Below are 20,350 nucleotides of genomic sequence, written 5' to 3'. Positions count from 1 at the left end.
CTCCCTCTGCTCTTCTTCTCTTTACTCTCTCTGCTCTTCTTCTCTTTACTCTCTCTGCTCTTCTCCTCTTTACTCTCTGCTCTTCTTCTCCTCTTTACTCCCTCTGCTCTTCTTCTCCTCCTCTTTACTCCCTCTGTTCTTCTCCTCTTTACTCCCTCTGCTCTTCTTCTCCTCTTTACTCTCTCTGCTCTTCTTCTCCTCTTTACTCCCTCTGTTCTTCTCCTCTTTACTCTCTCTGCTCTTCTTCTCCTCTTTACTCTCTCTGCTCTTCTTCTCCTCTTTACTCTCTCTGTCTTCTTCTCCTCTTTACTCTCTCTGTTCTTCTTCTCTTTACTCTCTCTGTTCTTCTCCTCTTTACTCCCTCTGTTATTCTCCTCTTTACTCTCTGCTCTTCTTCTCCTCTTTACTCCCTCTGCTCTTCTTCTTCTCTTTACTCCCTCTGCTCTTCTTCTCCTCTTTACTCCCTCTGCTCTTCTTCTCCTCTTTACTCTCTCTGTTCTTCTCCTCTTTACTCTCTGCTCTTCTTCTCCTCTTTACTCCCTCTGCTCTTCTTCTCCTCCTCTTTACTCCCCTCCTCGTCTATACTTCCTCTCTGTTCATTCTGTGTTGCTGTGAATCTCTAGCCTGGTCCCATCTGTGCTTTCTCTTGTGGTTGTTGTCATTTACTATTTAACCCCTGACCTCTCGAAGACTGTGTCCAAATTTGAAATAAGTCAAAAGTAGTGCACTATATAGGGAATAGGGCTCTGGTCTAAAGTAGTGCACTATATAGGAAATTGGGCTCTGGTCTATAGTAGTGCACTATATAGGGAATAGGGCTCTGGTCTATAGTAGTGTACTATATAGGGAATAGGGCTCTGGTCTAAAGTAGTGTACTATATAGGGAATAGGGCTCTGGTCTAAAGTAGTGCACTATATAGGGAATAGGGTGCCATTTGGGACACAGGCTGATTATTATGGTACATTCTGATGGCCAACTATCAAGTCATATGTTTTGGTTGGCTTGTCCCCTCTCTAATGATATAGACATATTCATTACTATGAACTCAGCTCCTTCCAATGCTGTGGAGGGAATATTCATTCCTTTATTATTGAAAACAAAGAGATTCTCTGGCGGTAATGTTATGGAGATATGCGAGTGACATTTCTGTTTTATAAGAGATAGCTCAGTTTATTCACAACAGAGACATTTTCCCGCGGTGATGAGATTAAAGATGGTGTTTTATTACACATTATCCCAAAGTTACTGCTGGGACATCAAGTAAACATAGTGCTCTATAATAACTAGAGGAATTTATTGAAATGCTCTCTCAGGATGCTCCTATTTTAGCAATTACTATCACCTACTGATGCAATCTGTGTCCCCTTTTCTAGTTCTGTCCGTGTACTGTTCGGTTTAATGCAATCCAGGATTGTGCAGCAGAACATCTTTTTTTTTGGTGTTTCAACTTCCAAGTCAATGAACAAGACTGTCCTAAGTAGATAATCCCAAAGTCTGATACCTTTAAACTTCAACAGTCCCTACAAAACCCCCTGACTAATCTGATTTGATCTGATCCCAACCACACACACACACACACACACACACACACACACACACACACACACACACACACACACACACACACACACACACACTGAGTCCAACCAACCGCTTAGAAAGCATTTCCTCCTCCAGAGCTAGAGAGCTGCCGCTGGCTGGACCCTGTGGGACCACAGCCAACTATTTAAAATGTATTACCCAATACACAAACACACACAGACACACACAGACAGACACAGTCTATTTCCCAATACTAGCTGCGGCCTTAGGAAACCAGATTGAAGGAGTAGGATGAGGAGTAAATGTGATCCTCTCTGAAGACTCGTTTTAACTCCTGAGATTCCTTCATCTCTATTTTCTTTTTTTTCTCCCACTTTTTCCATTGGCTCTCATCTCTCCATCTCTCCTTTTCCCATTGGCTCTCATCTCTCCTTTTCCCATTGGCTCTCATCTCTCCATCTCTCCTTTTCCCATTGGCTCTCATCTCTCCATCTCTCCTTTTCCCATTGGCTCTCATCTCTCCTTTTCCCATTGGCTCTCATCTCTCCTTTTCCCATTGGCTCTCATCTCTCCTTTTCCCATTGGCTCTCATCTCTCCATCTCTCCTTTTCCCATTGGCTCTCATCTCTCCTTTTCCCTTTGGCTCTCCATCTCTCCTTTTCCCATTGGCTCTCATCTCTCCATCTCTCCTTTTCCCATTGGCTCTCATCTCTCCTTTTCCCATTGGCTCTCATCTCTTCTTTTCCCATTGGCTCTCATCTCTCCTTTTCCCCTTGGCTCTCCATCTCTCCTTTTCCCATTGGCTCTCATCGCTCCATCTCTCCTTTTCCCATTGGCTCTCATCTCTCCTTTTCCCATTGGCTCTCATCTCTCCTTTTCCCATTGGCTCTCCATCTCTCCTTTTCCCATTGGCTCTCATCTCTCCATCTCTCCTTTTCCCATTGGCTCTCATCTCTCCTTTTTCCATTGGCTCTCATCTCTCCTTTTTTCCCATTGGCTCTCCATCTCTCCTTTTACCATTGGCTCTCATCTCTCCATCTCTCCTTTTCCCATTGGCTCTCATCTCTCCATCTCTCCTTTTCCCATTGGCTCTCATCTCTCCTTTTCCCATTGGCTCTCATCTCTCCTTTTCCATTGGCTCTCATCTCTCCTTTTTTCCCATTGGCTCTCCATCTCTCATTTTCCCATTGGCTCTCATCTCTCCTTTTTCCATTGGCTCTCATCTCTCCATCTCTCCTTTTCCCATTGGCTCTCATCTCTCCTTTTTCCCATTGGCTCTCATCTCTCCATCTCTCCTTTTCCCATTGGCTCTCATCTCTCCATCTCTCCTTTTACCATTGGCTCTCATCTCTCCATCTCTCCTTTTCCCATTGGCTCTCATCTCTCCATCTCTCCTTTTACCATTGGCTCTCATCTCTCCATCTCTCCTTTTCCCATTGGCTCTCATCTCGCCATCTCTCCTTTTCCATTGGCTCTCATCTCTCCTTTTTTCCATTGGCTCTCATCTCTCCTTTTTCCCATTGGCTCTCATCTCTCCATCTCTCCTTTTTCCCCATTGGCTCTCATCTCGCCATCTCTCCTTTTTCCCCATTGGCTCTCATCTCTCCTTTTTCCATTGGCTCTCATCTCTCCTTTTCCATTGGCTCTCATCTCTCCTTTTTCCCCATTGGCTCTCATCTCTCCTTTTTACCCATTGGCTCTCATCTCTCCTTTGGCCTTGGATCTCATGTCTCCTTCATACGATTGAAATGTTCCACTTGAGTTGTGTTTGCAACTTTAAATGTTCCACAAAACCGACCCTGTTTTCGGAATGGGCCTCAGTGGGGAAGCCCCCTTCCCCCCATACAATCCCTCTCCCTTCCATTTGCAGCTTCCCAGCATTTCTTAGTTTGTTTTGTTTTGTAGTTCAGGTCGCCAGTGTAGAGTAAAATTCTTAGTTTCCCCTCCTCTTGCCATTGTTTGTTAACAGTGTTTTGGACCATTCGTTCAGTAAGTATTACACAGGGTGTCTGTAGGCGTCTTTAGATCCCCTGAAGAAAAATATATTCTTCCCTGGTTTACGTTTACCACTGAGCCTATTCATCAGTGACCTTTTGACCTGGTCAGAGTCCAGCTCCCCCCCCCTCCCCCACATCCACCTCCCAGACAAATAGACCCCCTAACCTGGGAGAGTTTTAACTTGTCTGTCTTGCAGATGTGAGGGGTTTTTGACTTGTACAATATGTCATTTTAACTCAGCGTAGAGCTGGCCGTAATCTATATCCCTGAGCGGGTTGGCATCTCTCTCTGGCCCTGACTGATTGTCACCTCTGACCTGTGTCCCTGTAGATGTTGGAGGAGGAGGGGGGGTCGTGGTGTTGGAGGCTGGCTGTCCGGCTGGTTGGGGGTAAAACCGTACAGCGTGACCCCAACACACCACAGAGGGCTGGCGCAGGACAGGGTGGAATCAACACCGTGAGTACACACACACACACTCTCACACACACACCTACACACACACACACACACACCTACACACACACACACACACACACACACACACACACCTACACACACACACCTACACACCTACACACCTACACACACACACACACACACACCTACACACACACACACACACACACACACACACACACACACACACACACACACACACACACACACACACACACACACACACACACACACTCACTCACAGACCTACACACACACACACACACACACACACACACACCTCACACACACACCTACACACACACACACCTACACACACACACACACACCTGCACACCTACACACACACACACACCTACACACACACACACACACTCACAGACCTACACACACACACACACACACACACACACACACACACACACACACACACACACACACACACACACACACACACACACACACACACACACCGACGCGCACACACACACACACACACACACACACACACACACACACACACACACACACACACACACACACACACACACACACACACACACACACTCACAGACCTACACACACACACTCACAGACCTACACACACACACACACAGACCTACACACACACACACACACAGACCTACACACACACACACACACACACACACACACACACACACACACACACACACACACACATGACCTACACACACACAGACCTACACACACACCGACCTACACACACACTCACACTCACTCACAGACCTACACACACACACACACACACTCACACACACACACACACACACACACACACACACAGACCTACACACACACACTCACAGACCTACGCACACACATACATACACACACACACACACACACACACACACACACACGACCTACGCACACACACACACACACACACACACACACACACACACACACACACACACACACACACTCACAGACACACACACACACAGACCTACACACACACTCACAGACATACACACACACACACACACACACACACACCGACCTACACACACACTCACAGACCTACACACACACACACACTCACAGACCTACACACACACACACACACAGACATACACACACACACACACACACGACCTACACACACACTCACAGACCTACACACACACACTCACAGATCTACACACACACACACCAACCTACACACACACACAGACCTACACACACACACACACAGACCTACACACACACACACACACACAGACCTACACACACACACCGACCTACACACACACACAGACCTACACACACACACACACACACACACACACACACACACACACACACACACACACACACACACACACACACACACACAGACCTACACACACACACTCACAGACCTACGCACACACACTCACAGAACTACACAGACCTACACACACACACACACACACACACACCGACCTACACACACACCGACCCACACACACACACACACACACACAGACCTACACACACACACACACACACACACAGACCTACACACACTCATAGACCTACACACACACACTCACAGACCTACAGACCTACACACACACACACACACACACACACACACACACACACACACACACACACACACACACACACACACACACACACACACACACACACACACACACACACACACACAGACCTACACACACACACACACACACACACACACACACACACACACACACAGACCTACACACACACACACACACCTACACACACACACACACACACACACACACACACACACACACACACACACACACACACACACACACACACACACACACACACACACACACACACACACACACACACACACACACACTCACAGACCTACACACACACACTCACAGACCTACACACACACACACACACACACACACACACAACCTACACACACACACACACACACACACACACACACACACACACACTCACAGACCTGCACACACACACACACAGACCTACACACACACACACACACACACACACACACACACACACACACACACACACACACACACACACACACACACACACACACAGACCTACACACACACACACACACACACACACACACACACACACACACACACACACACACACACACACACACACAGACCTACACACACACACACACACACACTCACAGACCTACACACACACACACACACAGACCTACACACACACACACACACACACAGACCTACACACACACACACACACACACACACACACACACCTACACACACACACACACACACACACACACACACACACACACACACACACACACACACACACACACACACACACACACACACACACACACACACACACACACACACACACACACACACAAACCTACACACACACACTCACAGACCTAAACACACACTCACAGACCTACACACAAACACCTACACACACACACAGACCTACACACACACACACACACACACACACACACACACACAGACCTACACACACACACAGAGACCTACACGCACACACACACACACACACAGACCTACACACACACACACACACACACACACACACACACACACACACACACACACACACACACACACACACACACACACACACACACACACACACACACACACACAGACCTACACACACACACACACACACACACACACACACACACACACACACACACACACACACACACACACACACACACACACACACACACACACACACACACACACAGACACACACACACACACACACACCACAGACCTACACACACACACACACACACACAGACACACACACACACACACACACACACAGACCTACACAGACACACACACACACACACACCTACACACACACACACACACACACCTACACACACACACACACACACCTACACACACACACACACACACACACACACACACACACACACACACACACACACACACACACACACACACACACACAAACCTACACACACACACTCACAGACCTAAACACACACGCACAGACCTACACACACACACCTACACACACACACAGACCTACACACACACACACTCACAGACCTACACACACACACAGACCTACACGCACACACACACACACAGACCTAACACACACACACACACACACACACACACACACACACACACACACACACACACACACACACACACACACACACACACACACACACACACACACACACACACACAGTCACAGACCTACACACACACACACACACACACACACACACACACACAAACCTACACACCCACAAAGATCTACACACACACCATCATAGACCTACACAGACCCACACTCTGATTCGGGCCTTCAGAAAGAATTCACACCCCTTCACTTATTCCACATTAATTTTGTTGTTAAAAGCTTCAATTCAAAATAGATTAAATATATTTAGTTTTCTCATCCATCTAACCACAATACCATAATGATTTTTTTTGCAAATGTATTAAAAATAAAATGCAGAAATATAATTTTTTACATAAGTATTCATACCCCTGAGTCAATACTTTTTAGAAGCACCTTTGACAGCGATTACAGCTGTGAGTCTTTCTGGGTAAGTTTCTAAGAGCTTTGCACACCTGGATAGTACAATATTTGCCCATTTATTATTTTCAAAATTCTTCAAGCTCTGTCAAATTGGATTTTCACGTCTTGCCATAGATTTAAGACAAAACTGTAACTCGAACACTCAGCAACATTCACTGTCTTCTTGGTGAGCAACTCCAGTGTAGATGTGGCCTTGTGTTTTAGGTTATTATCCTGCTGAAAGGTGAATTCATCTCAGTGACTGGTGGAAAGCAGACTGAACCAGGTTTTCCTCTAGGGTTTTGCCTGTGCTTAGCTCCATTTCGGGTTTTTTTTATCCTGAAAAACTCCCCAGTCCTTATCTATTACAAGCATACCCATAACATGATGCAGCCACCACTATGCTTGAAAATATGGAGAGTGGTACTCAGTAATGTGTTGCATTGGATTTACCCTAAACATAACACCTTGTATTCAGGGGGAAAAAAGTGAATTTGCTGTGACACATTTTTTGCAGTTTTACTCTAGTGCCTTGTTGGAAATAGGATGCATTACATTTTACATTTGACATTTTAGTCATTTAGCAGACGCTCTTATCCAGAGCGACTTACAGTAGTGAATGCAGACATTTCATACATTTAATTATTATTTTTTCTTTTGTACTGGCCCCCCATGGGAATCGAACCCACAACCCTGGCATTGCACACACCATGCTCTACCAACTGAGCCACAGGGAAGAGATGCATGTTTTGGAATATTTATATTTGTATTCTGTACAGGCTCCTTCTTTTCACTCTGTCATTTAGGTTAGTTTTGTGGAGTAACTACAATGTTGTTGATCCATCCTCAGTTTTCACCTATTATTATATATTTTTAATATAGTTTTTCAACCCATGTTTTACCAGGTAAGTTGACTGAGAACACGTTCTCATTTAATCAACGAGACGTTACAGGGGACTCTGTTAACTGTTTTAAAGTCACCATTGGCCTCATGGTGAAATCCCTGAGCGGTTTCCTTCCTCTCCGGCAACTGAGTTAGGAAGGACGCCTGTATCTTTGTAGTGACTGGGTGCATTGATACACCATCCAAAGTGTAATTAATAACTTCACCATGCTTGTATGAGGTAGACATTCAACCATCACGTTGATTATTACTATTATTGCACACAGAGTCCATGCAATTTATGTGACTTGTTTTAGCAATTTTTTTTACTCCTGAACTTATTTAGGCCATAACAAAGGGGGTTGAATGCTTATTGATTCCATACATTTCAGCTTTTCATTTTTAATTAATTTGTAAATATTCTGTAAAATATAATTCCACTTTGACATTATGGGGTATTGTGTGTAGTAGGCCAGTTTAATTTAATCAATTTTAAATTCAGGCTGTGGAAAAAGTCAAGTGTTGTGTATACTTTGAAGGCACTACTGCTACTGTTTATTATCTGTAATCTTATTCCTAGTTAAATGTACATATCTAGCTCAATTACCTCGTACCCCTGCACATCGACTCGGTACTGGTAGCACATGTACAGTTGAAGTTGGAAGTTTACATTATCTTAGGTTGGAGTCATTAAAACTCGTTCTTCAACCACTCCACATATTTGTTGTTAACAAACTATAGTTTTGGCAAGTCGGTTAGGACATCTACTTCGTGCATGACACAAGTAATTTTTCCAACAATTGTTTACAGACAGATTATTTCACTTATAATTCACTGTGTCACAATTCCAGTGGGTCAGAAGTTTACATACACTAAGTTGACTGTGCCTTTAAACAGCTTGGAAAATTCCAGAAAATTATGTCATGGCTTTAGAAGCTTCTCATAGGCTAATTGACATCATTTGAGTCAATTGGAGGTGTACCTGTGGATGTATTTCAAGGCCTACCTTCAAACTTCGTGCCTCTTTGCTTGACATCATGGGAAAATCAAAAGATATCAGCCAAGACCTCAGAAAAACAATTGTAGACCTCCACAAGTCTGGTTCATCCTTGGGAGCAATTTCCAAACGCCTGAAGGTGCCACGTTCATCTGTACAAACAATAGTACGCAAGTATAAACACCATGGGACCACGCAGCTGTCATACCACTCAGGAAGGAGACGTATTCTGTCTCCTAGAGATTAACGTACTTGGGTGCGAAAAGTGCAAATCAATCCCAGAACATCAGCAAAGGACATTGTGAAGATGCTGGAGGAAACCGGTACAAAAGTATCTATATCTACATATCGACAATAACTTGAAAGGCCACTCAGTAAGGAAAAAGCCACTGTTCCAAACCCACCATAAAAAATGTGCAGTTTGCAATGGGGACAAAGATCGTATTTTTTGGAGAAATGTCCTCTGGTCTGATGAAACAAAAATATAACTGTTTGGTCATAATGACCATCGTTATGTTTGGAGGGAAAAGGGGGAGGCTTGCAAGCCAAAGAACACCATCCCATCCGTGAAGCACGGGGGTGGTAGCATCATGTTGTGGGGGTGCTTTGCTGCAGGAGGGACTGGTGCACTTCACAAAATAGATGGCATCATGAGGCAGGAAAATGATGTGGATATATTGAAGCAACATCTCAAGACATCAGTCAGGAAGTTAAAGCTTGGTCGCAAATGGGTCTTCCAATTGGACGATGACCCCAAGCATACTTCCAAAGTTGTGGCAAAATGGCTTAAGGACTACAAAGTCAAGGTATTGGAGTGGCCATCACAAAATTCACCCAACTTATTGTGGGAAGCTTGTGGAAGGCTACCCAAAACATTTGACCCAAGTTAAAGAATTTAAAGTCAATGCTACCAAATACTAATTGAGTGTATGTAAACTTCTGACCCACTGGGAATGTGATGAAAGAAATAAAAGCTGAAATAAATAATTCTCTCTACTATTATTATGACATTTCACCTTCTTAAAATAAAGTGGTGATCCTAACTGACCTAAGACAGGGACTTTTTACTAGGGTTAAATGTCAGGGATTGTGAAAAACTGAGTTTAAATGTATTTGGCTAAGGTGTATGTAAACTTCTGACTTCAACTGTATATAGCCAAGTTATCGTTACTCTTTGTGTATTTATTATTGCCGTAATTTCCGGACTATAAGCCGCAACTTTTTTCCCAGGCTTTGAACGTCGCGGCTTAAACAACGACGCGGCTAATATATGGATTTTTCCCACTTTCAAGTTTTTTTCACAAAAAAACCACATTCTGTGACGTGCGCAGTTTTTTGCCGGCATGAAGCTTTCATTAGACCAATGAAATTGCCGAACAGGTTAAGGTCAAACATATTTTTTGTTTACTGTTTAGATTAAATCAAGCGCTCTCAAACTTCCCATCATTCTGATTACGGTAGTCATTTTGTCACCTTGATTCCTGGGGGTACAACAAAGTATTTGCAGCCACTCGACATCAGTGTAAATCGTGCATTTAAGGTGGCGCTCTGTATTCAGCGGGAGGCTTGGATGACAAGTGGGGAGAAATCCTTCACTAAAACGGGCCGCATGCGAAGAGCAACTTATGGTCAAGTCTGCCAGTGGGTCCTGACAGCGTGGAGCATTGTCAAAAAATCCACTATCATCAACGGGTTTCGAAAGGCTGGACTGCTGCATGTTGAAGAGGGCTCAGCGGGGTTTTGCCTCCGGATGAAAGTGATGAGAGCGACAATGAAAACGATCCAATATCGGATGAAGCAATTCTGAGGCTATTCAACTCCGACACCAAAGGAGAGGACTTCAGTGGTTTCAGTGCACAGGAGAAGGAAGATGGTGACCAATGACTTTCTTGGTAGGCTACTGTTTACTGCAAATTATTTTTTTTTGTTACAAGCCGTGTTTCGTTAAAGCCTATTTATTTTTGTTACAAGCCGTGTTTCCTTAAAGCCTGTGTAAAGTTCATTTGTTTCAATGTACCGGTAGGCACCTGTGGCTTATAGACATGTGCGGCTTATTTATGTTAAAAAAAAAAGTAATTCAGTGGATGCGGCTTATATTCAGGTGCGCTCAATAGTCCGGAAATTACGTTATTATGGCTTTTCTATTAGTTCTCCATTTTCTTTCTCTCTGCGTTGATGGGAAGGACCTGTAAGTCAGTATTTCACTGTTACATGCTGACCACACCAAGCGTTGCGAGCGTTGCGAAATAAACGTACACATACATGTTATTCAATCATTTCATCCAATCGGCTTGCGCGCGTCAACGAGCTTCTGCGTAGCCAGGCGCTAATATAGAACTTGATTCTATTTGTGACCCTTGATACACTGCAAGTCCCGCCTCTTCCATCTCATTGGTTGTTAGGAGCATATACCCACGTGGGTGATTGAAAGATGAACTGAGGTCCACACTCCAGTCCAGTTGGTTGCCAACCGCCATGTAAAGTCCAACGAAGAAGAAGAAGAAGCCCGAAGGAGGAGAGATGACTAGAAACAAACTCTGTTTACCCTTTTATCTGGGGATTAATTGTCAAGTAGAGGACCTTGTGCATTTCAGGTAAAATAACAACCCAATGTTTATCCCAGGACAAATTAAATTACATTTCCATAAATGTTTCATGCTTTTCGATCTGTCCCCAAATTAATATAGTTGGTTCAGAGTTCGTTTTGATATTTCAACCTGCGTGTCCTGATTTGCATCTGGTGTGCGTGGACAAAAATCAATGCGCGCGCGCCCGGTCTGAATATGTGGATGTCGATTAAGGCAGCCCCCCGCACCTCTCTGATTCAGAGGGGTTGGGTTAAATGAGGAAGACACATTTCAGTTGAAGGCATTCTGTTGTACCACTGACTAGGTATCCCCCTTTCCCTTTCTAGTCAGCATGTTAGTCTGCACCTGTCGTTTACGAAGCATGTGACAAATACAATTTGACTTAATTTCTTCTAGTTTTTCACTGAGATGAAGTAATGCTGTAGTGGTAATATTGTTCCAGGGTGATTCATGTTGTCGAATTGTTCCAGTGAGTAATGCTGTCATGTAATATTTCAGTGAAGTATGCCGTCATGGTGTTCCAGGGTGAAGTAAGCGTCAGTGGGTAATAACCAGGGAAGGTAATGTTGTCATGGTAACATTGTTCCAGGGGAAGTAATGCTGTCATGGTAATATTGTTCCAGGGTGAAGTAATGCTGTCATGGTAATATTGTTCCAGGGTGAAGTAATGTTGTCATGGGAATATTGTTCCAGGGTGAAGTAATGTTGTCATGGGAATATTGTTCCAGGGTGAAGTAATGCTGTCATGGTAATATTGTTCCAGGGTGAAGTAATGTTGTCATGGTAATATTGTTCCAGGGTGAAGTAATGTTGTCATGGTAATATTGTTCCAGGGTGAAGTAATGCTGTCATGGTAATATTGTTCCAGGGTGAAGTAATGCTGTCATGGTAATATTGTTCCAGGGTGAAGTAATGTTGTCATGGGAATATTGTTCCAGGGTGAAGTAATGTTGTCATGGTAATATTGTTCCAGGGTGAAGTAATGTTGTCATGGGAATATTGTTCCAGGGTGAAGTAATGTTGTCATGGTAATATTGTTCCAGGGTGAAGTAATGTTGTCATGGGAATATTGTTCCAGGGTGAAGTAATGTTGTCATGGGAATATTGTTCCAGGGTGAAGTAATGTTGTCATGGGAATATTGTTCCAGGGTGAAGTAATGCTGTCATGGTAATATTGTTCCAGGGTGAAGTAATGTTGTCATGGGAATATTGTTCCAGGGTGAAGTAATGTTGTCATGGGAATATTGTTCCAGGGTGAAGTAATGTTGTCATGGTAATATTGTTCCAGGGTGAAGTAATGTTGTCATGGGAATATTGTTCCAGGGTGAAGTAATGTTGTCATGGGAATATTGTTCCAGGGTGAAGTAATGCTGTCATGGTAATATTGTTCCAGGGTGAAGTAATGCTGTCATGGTAATATAGTTCCAGGGTGAAGTAATGCTGTCATGGGAATATTGTTCCAGGGTGAGGTCATGTTGTCATGGGAATATTGTTCCAGGGTGAGGTAATGTGGTCATGGGAATATTGTTCCAGGGTGAAGTAATGTGGTCATTACCGATGTTAGGGCCAGCCCGTCAGGCTTTGGTCGGGTAGCAGAGCTCTACTGCCATCTCAACCTGTCACCTCCAGCTTCATCTGACCTCTAACCTCTAATCTCTGACCTCTGATTTCTCCTAGGAGGGCGGCAGCCGGCAGGGAGCAGCAGGGGAGACCAACTCTTTCCTAGCTCCCGCTCTGCGACCGTGCCACTGATGCATCATGGGAGTGATAGTTCCAGTGGGTCGGGAGGACACCACCTCCTGATGAAACCTATCTCAGACAACCTTCCCACCTTCACGCCTCTGCCTGTCTCTGCCGAGAACGAAGGGCAGGTGCTCAAAGACTTACTCAAGCAGTGATTGGAGCCGCGGCCTGTCAATCAGAGCTCCTCATCCAATCAGGAGGAACGTAGACACTTCATAGACTGAGATGGAGGAGGACCGTTATTACTGTGCTCCTTTCTTCCAACAGTCACTCAGTGAAGTCACTAACTTCCTCCACACAGCAGGACATGTCACCCTCTCTGATTCACTGGCAGTTTGTTGTCCTTTTTTATATTATTTTTTAAAAAAATTTTTTAGAAAGGGGTTGAAATAGTCTTTTTTTAAATGTATTATTTACTAAAGAAGGATCCATTCCATTGGCTATATTAAGGAGACGATCAGGACTCCCATTCACTCAGTCTGTGTAACCTTTTCTGGCACAGTATCTGGCACAGCCTCCTGTTTTATAGCCGTGCATTATAACGTGAGGGAGAACATCTCAGCTGTACTATAACATCACTGTTTGGACAATTGGAGATGTAGGTATATAAGTTTTGTATTATTTTAATTGAATTTTAGCCATAAGCCTAAACTCTGGTTCTGGCCCAAATAGCACCCTAATCCTTACTTTTAACCTGAACCTTACGGGGCCTGGTCAAAGGTAGTGCACTATGTAGGAAATAGGGTACCATTTGGATCGTAGACTCGTCTGATCTGATGCAAGGCTTGCCTGATGCTTCCTGGCAACAGCAATGCTGTAGAGATTTAATGTGAGACTGCTCTATGCATCTGGTGAAACCATCCAGACATTTCTGCTAAATCTTCTGTTTTCCAGACAGAGAGACGGTGATTAGCCACACGGATTAGCCACACGGCATTACTGTGGTAAAACTGGTAATAACAGGCTGTGGTTTGATTAGATTGCTTGACTATGGTTCCGTTCCAATTAGCACCTTATTGCTTATAAACATACAGTGCAATTATGTGTGTGTGTGTGTGTGTGTGTGTGTGTGTGTGTGTGTGTGTGTGTGTGTGTGTGTGTGTGTGTGTGTGTGTGTGTGTGTGTGTGTGTGTGTGTACAGTACCAGTCAAAAGTTTTAGAACACCACCAAGGGTTTGTCTTTATTTTCACTTTTTTCTACATTGTAGAATAATAGTGAAGACCATCAAAACGATGAAATAACACATATGGAATCATGTAGTAAGCCCAAAAAAAAGTGTTAAACAAATTAAAATATTAGTTACATTTTTAGATTCTTCAAAGTAGCCACCATTTGCCATGGTGACAGCTTGGCACACTCTTGGCGTTCTCTCAACCAACTTCACCTGGAATGCTTTTCCAACAGTTTTGAAGGAGTTCCCACATATGCTGAGCACTTGTTGGCTGCTTTTCCTTCTCTCTGTGGTAAAACTCATCCCCTAACCATTTCAATTGTGTTGACGTCGGGTGATTGTGGAGGTCAGGTCATCTGATGCAGCACTCCATCACTCTCTTTCTTGGTCAAATGGCTCTTACACAGCCTGGAGGTGTGTTGGGTCATTGTCCTGTTGAAATACAAATTATAGTCGCACTAAGCGCAAACCAGATGGGATGGCGTATCGCTGCAGAATGCTGTGGTAGCCATGCTGGTTAAGTGTGCCTTGACTTCTAAATAAATCACTGACAGTGTCACCAGCAAAGCACCCCCACACCATCACACCTCCTCCTCCATGCTTCACGGTGGGAACCACACATGTGGAAATCATCCGTTCACCTACTCTGCGTCTCAGAAAGACATGGCGGTTTTAACCAAAAATCTCAAATTTGGACTCATCAGACCAAAGGACAGATTTCCAACGGTCTAATGTCCATTGCTCGTGTTTCTTGGCCCAAGCAAATCTCTTCTTCTTATTGGTGTCCTTTAGTAGTGGTTTCTTTGCAGCAATTCGACCATGAAGGCCTGATTCACACAGCCTCCTCTGAACAGTTGATGGTGAGATGTTTCTGTTACTTGAACTCTGAAGCATTTGGGCTGCAATTTCTGAGGCTGGTAACTCTAATTGAACTTATCCTCTGCAGCAGAGTTAACTCGGGGTCTTCCTTTCCTGTGGCGGTCCTCATGAGAGCCAGTTTCATCATAGCACTTGATGGTTTTTGTGACTGCACTTGAAGACACTTTCACAGTTATTTTCCAGATTGACATACCTTCATGTCTTAAAGTAATGATGGACTGTCATTTCTCTTTGCTTATCTGAACTGTTCTTACCATAATATGGACTTGGTCTTTTACCAAATAGGGCTATCTTCTGTATACCACACCTACCTTGTAACAACCCAACTGATTGGCTCAAACGCATTGAGAAGAAAATAAATTCCACAAATTAACTTTTAACAAGGCACACATGTTAATTGAAATGCATTCCAGGTGCCTACCTCATGAAGCTGGTTGAGAGAATGCCAAAAGTGTGCAAAGCTGTCATCAAGGCAAAGGGTGGCTACTTTGAAGAATCTCAATTATAAAATATATTTTCATTTGTTTACCACTTTTTTGGTTACTAAATGATTCCATATGTGTTATTTCATAGTTTTGATGTCTTCACTATTATTGTACAATGTAGAAAATAGTAAAAAGTTAAAAAACCTGGAATGAGTAGGTGTCCAAACTTTTGACTGGTACTGTATATGTGTATGTATGTGCGTACATGGGTGTCTATAAATATGAAATATAAGACAGTACTTTCAGAACTACCTTAAGTGCCTACCAATTTTTCTGTTCAGATAGGTATACTGTATGATTTTGGTTTGTAAATTAAGAAATATAAATATATATTTACAAAGTTGTAAAAACATAACAAAAACTGCACATTAAAAAGGTTTACGTGATGTCTTGCCCACTCTGTAAAGTTAGCTCTACATTTTTGTACGAATGTCCTCCACAATCGACTACTGCCAAATGAATGTCACAGATGCTTTCTCGAAGGTAAATAGACTAAAATATATATTAACATATATTCATGTACTCCTTAACATGTGTTAAAGATGCTCAGACTGAAGTTCGAAATTCTTAATGGATGATTAGAAAACCCTAAAACTGAGACTCTGATCATCGTGATAAGGACCAGTGACTTTCTTTTGTTGGTTGTTATGATAAAAATAAAGGTATTACTATACCCCTCAATCACATAGGTTGTCTGCTCCGTTTGAGTTTAACCTAGTGGCTGTGTCTCAAATTACACCCTATTCTCTGTACATAGTGAATATTACCACCAGGGACACCTGAAGTCAATATTGAATTCATTATTATTATGAGGAAGCTGGTGAGGTTCCAACAAACTTAATGCACCATAGTGCACGTCGGTCTGGAGCTCTGCCAGGGCAGTCCCGTTAGTTCTCTTATAGTTAAAATTTGCACGATTTACATGATTCATAATGAATTTATTAACGTTTGGTTCCTGCATGTGACTGACCAATATACCTCACGAGGCTTTTTCTCTCCAAGCTGAGACCTTGAAACTGAGAGAACCCCTTTTTCAGTTCTCAAAGCAATGTTCTGGGCGTACTGCTAAATTGCTTATACTGATAGTGAGGATTCCACCCCAGGCACAATCAATCAGTCACTTGCATGAACCCAGTTCAATTTGGTTATTAGAAAAGCACAAACAACATTTTCCCCTCACAATAGTGCCCTACTTTTGATCAGGGCCCATAGGGTTCCGGCCAAAAGTAGTGAACTATATAGGGAATCGGGAGCCTTTTGGGACGCATTTTTTTTATTTAACTAGGCAAGTCAGTTAAGAACAAATTCTTATTTACAATGATGGCCTAGGAACAGTAGCCTTGTTCAGGGGCAGAACGACAGATTTTTTTTAACCTTGTCAGGTCAGGGATTCGATCTAACAACTTTTCAGTTACTGGCCCAACATTCTAACCACTAGGCTACCTGCTCTAACCACTAGACTACCTACCTATAACCACTAGACCACCTACCTCTCTAACCACTAGGTTACCTGCCGCCCCAAGAGCGTATACCTAAGAGACCCAGTGATTTATTATTTTGATATTCTTCATGAATTTGCACCATTTTCCACCTTGACCAACAATGTTCAGCAAAGAACCACTAGCCTCTGTATACGCTGCAACTCAGAACCACTAGCCTCTGTATACGCTGCAACTCAGAACCACTAGCCTCTGTATACGCTGCAACTCAGAACCACTAGCCTCTGTATACGCTGCAACTCAGAACCACTAGCCTCTGTATACGCTGCAACTCAGAACCACTAGCCTCTGTATATGCTGCAACTCAGAACCACTAGCCTCCGTATACGCTGCAACTCAGAACCACTAGCCTCCGTATACGCTGCAACTCAGAACCACTAGCCTCCGTATACGCTGCAACTCAGAACCACTACATTTACATTGGAGTCATTTAGCAGACGCTCTTATCCAGAGCAACTTACAGTAGTGAATGCATACATTTCATACATTTCCGTACTGGTCCCCCGTGGGAATGGAACCCACAACCCTGGTGTTGCAAACACCATGCTCTACCAACTGAGCCACACGGGACCTCTAGCCTCCATATACACTGCAACTCAGAACCACTAGCCTCTGTATACGCTGCAACTCCTATGCATATCAGAAAAGTTACCTAACTTCCATTTCAAAGTGTCTGAATATTCTGCACTTGGACATATGTAACTCATTTATCTTCTAATGCTCTGCTGGGACACATTCAGCCACTAAACGTTGTGGAAAGTTGCAGGTAGAAATGCCATGGATTGAGTCGATGTCGTAACTTTTAGTAGTGGTGCATTTCCAGATGATCTCAAAACAGCCAGGGGTGGTTCCTCTCTACAAGAAGAGCAGTAAAACAAATGTAGGAAACTACAGGCCTGTGTCAACCCTCAGCACCTTATCTAAAGTTGTTGAGAGATTTGTTTTTTTAATCAACTTGAGGGATACCTTTTCGAGAACAAACTTCTTTATGAACTCCAGTCTGGCTTTAGAACAGCTCATTCCACTGGTACTTGCCTTATCCACATTTTTGACCTCAACAAGCAGGAACGTGAGAAGGGGAACTATACAGGACTGGTCATGTTAGACTTGCAGAAAGCTTTTGATACTGTGGACCATGATATTCTCCTGATGAAACTGAAATTCATGTTTAAAAAATGATGTAGCTGTCATAAGCGTCGAAAGGGACAGACCAAGGCGCAGCGTGTTGAGTGCTCATCTTCTTTTATTTTTTGAGAGAACACTTAAACAAAATAAACAAACGACAAGGGACAGTTCTGTAACTATACGAAAAAACAACCACCCATAAAACCCAAAGGAAAACAGGCTGCCTAAATATGGCTCCCAATCAAAGACAACGAAAAACACCTGCCTCTGATTGGAAACCATACTCGGCCAAACATGGAAAATTAAACATAGAAATAGAAAACTAGAACCAAAATCCTCTAGAACCAAAAAAACCCAAAACACACAAAACAAACCCCCCTGCCACGCCCTGACCATTCTACTATGGCAAATGACCCTTTTTACTGGTCAGGACGTGACAGTTGCAGTGAATTGGTTTAGGTCTTATCTGACCAATAGAATACAAGTATAATGTTGATTATGTTCTGTCAGAGGCCAAAGAAATATCCCGTGGAGTACCACAGGGATCCATTTTAGGGCCTCTCTTATTTCTTATATACGTTAATGATATACCAGATACAGTAAAGTGCAAACTCCTGCTTTATGCTGATGACTCAGCCATACTGGTATCAGGGAAGGATACAGTTTACATAGAGGAGACCCTGATTAAGGAATTGCATTTTGTTAGAGATTGGTTGACTGACAACCCAAAATTGCTGCTAAAATTATTTCTAAAATGGCGAACAAATTGAAATGTTTATATCGTAACGCTTGATATTGTAACATCAAAATTAAGAAACTGCTTGTCTCAACTCAGTGTCATTTTTATTATGCCTGAACTGCTTGGTTTATCGTTGCTCTCTGAAAAAGAGAATGCAGGTCATGCAAAATAATGTTATCAGGTATATGCTGAATATCCCTCTAGGACCCACATAGGGTCCGGGAGGTGGGCTTTGTTTCCTTTGGCGTCCAGAGTGGATCAACTTAAATCTAATCATATATTTGACATCCTTAAATGATTGTTCCCCCAGGTTATATGAAAAACCACATTTGATATGGTCTATAAACAAGTCAGTTACAATTACCAGAGCTAATGTTATGTCTTGTAAAATCCCAAGAGTAAACAGTACTGCAAGGAGCATGTTCTTTTTCCAAACAGGCATTTGTCTATGGAATAACCTTCCCTTAGAGATCAAGCAAAGAAAAAGTAGAAATAGCTTTTTAAAAAGAAAAGCCAGCAAAGGTTTTAATTTGGACAGGGTTGTCTCAGTAAGAGAAACCACTCCACTGACCCTTGTGCCCCCTACTGCTGCTCAGTTGTATATATCTGAAGGGTC

At 43.2% G+C, this 20,350-nt stretch overlaps 1 pseudogene; it reads left to right on the top strand.

Annotated features, from left to right (window-relative positions):
- LOC106590074 (thyroid receptor-interacting protein 11-like) overlaps window positions 1–13,990 on the top strand; it is a 48,752-nt pseudogene extending 34,762 nt beyond the window's left edge.
- Window positions 13,991–20,350: the final 6,360 nt, after the last annotated feature.

Source organism: Salmo salar, chromosome ssa01, assembly GCF_905237065.1.
Source record: "Salmo salar chromosome ssa01, Ssal_v3.1, whole genome shotgun sequence".
NCBI lineage: Eukaryota > Metazoa > Chordata > Actinopteri > Salmoniformes > Salmonidae > Salmo > Salmo salar.
Note: the sequence above shows the minus strand (reverse complement) of the source record. Positions and strands in the feature narration are given on the sequence as shown.